Source organism: Eurypyga helias, unplaced genomic scaffold (assembly GCF_000690775.1).
Source record: "Eurypyga helias isolate BGI_N326 unplaced genomic scaffold, ASM69077v1 scaffold5389, whole genome shotgun sequence".
In the NCBI taxonomy this organism is placed as follows: domain Eukaryota; kingdom Metazoa; phylum Chordata; class Aves; order Eurypygiformes; family Eurypygidae; genus Eurypyga; species Eurypyga helias.
Window position 1 is genome coordinate 17,169 of NW_010269983.1, and position 532 is coordinate 17,700.

Here is a 532-nt window from a genome sequence, read left to right on the forward strand (position 1 = left end):
TTTCTGTGCCACATGAAGTCTCTAACATAAAACTTGATTTCTGTTATCACATACACTGGAACAGGGAGGCTGCCTGTATGCAACAGCACAACCATTTCTCATCATCACAATCTCATGTTATCATTGACCTATTGCTGGGTATTTCCACAATACCAGGAAATTACTGTTCCCATAAATCAGTAGAGGAAAATAGAACTTGATTTGGTTCAGTTGTCGAAGGAACTTAAAATATTAACTTGCCCACATTATCATTGCATCCTCTGCATGTATTTTGCTGCTTAGATGCACTTGTGTTGGCACCCGTGTCTCCCTGAAAGCAGGATGCAGGGCTTGAAGCTCTCAGATATTCGCCAAGTTTATGCATGTTGCTAGAGATTCGTGCTCTGCAGTGTTTGAAATCCCCTTGAGGCTGGGAGACTTTGTGTTGACAGCCAATATTATGGTGACTTAAGCCATAAATTGTTGGAGGGTAGAGAGAGTTTTTTGAGGAAATGTCACTCTGTGATTGATGATGTGGTGGTTACCCGCCCCC

At 42.3% G+C, this 532-nt stretch overlaps 1 protein-coding gene across 1 annotated transcript in view; it reads left to right on the forward strand.

Annotated features, from left to right (window-relative positions):
• The window catches only part of NSF (N-ethylmaleimide-sensitive factor), a gene marked incomplete at both ends in the record, with an annotated part of 24,076 nt that overhangs the window by 16,413 nt on the left and 7,131 nt on the right, over positions 1-532 (forward strand). The gene's annotated exons all lie outside the window — the stretch shown is intronic.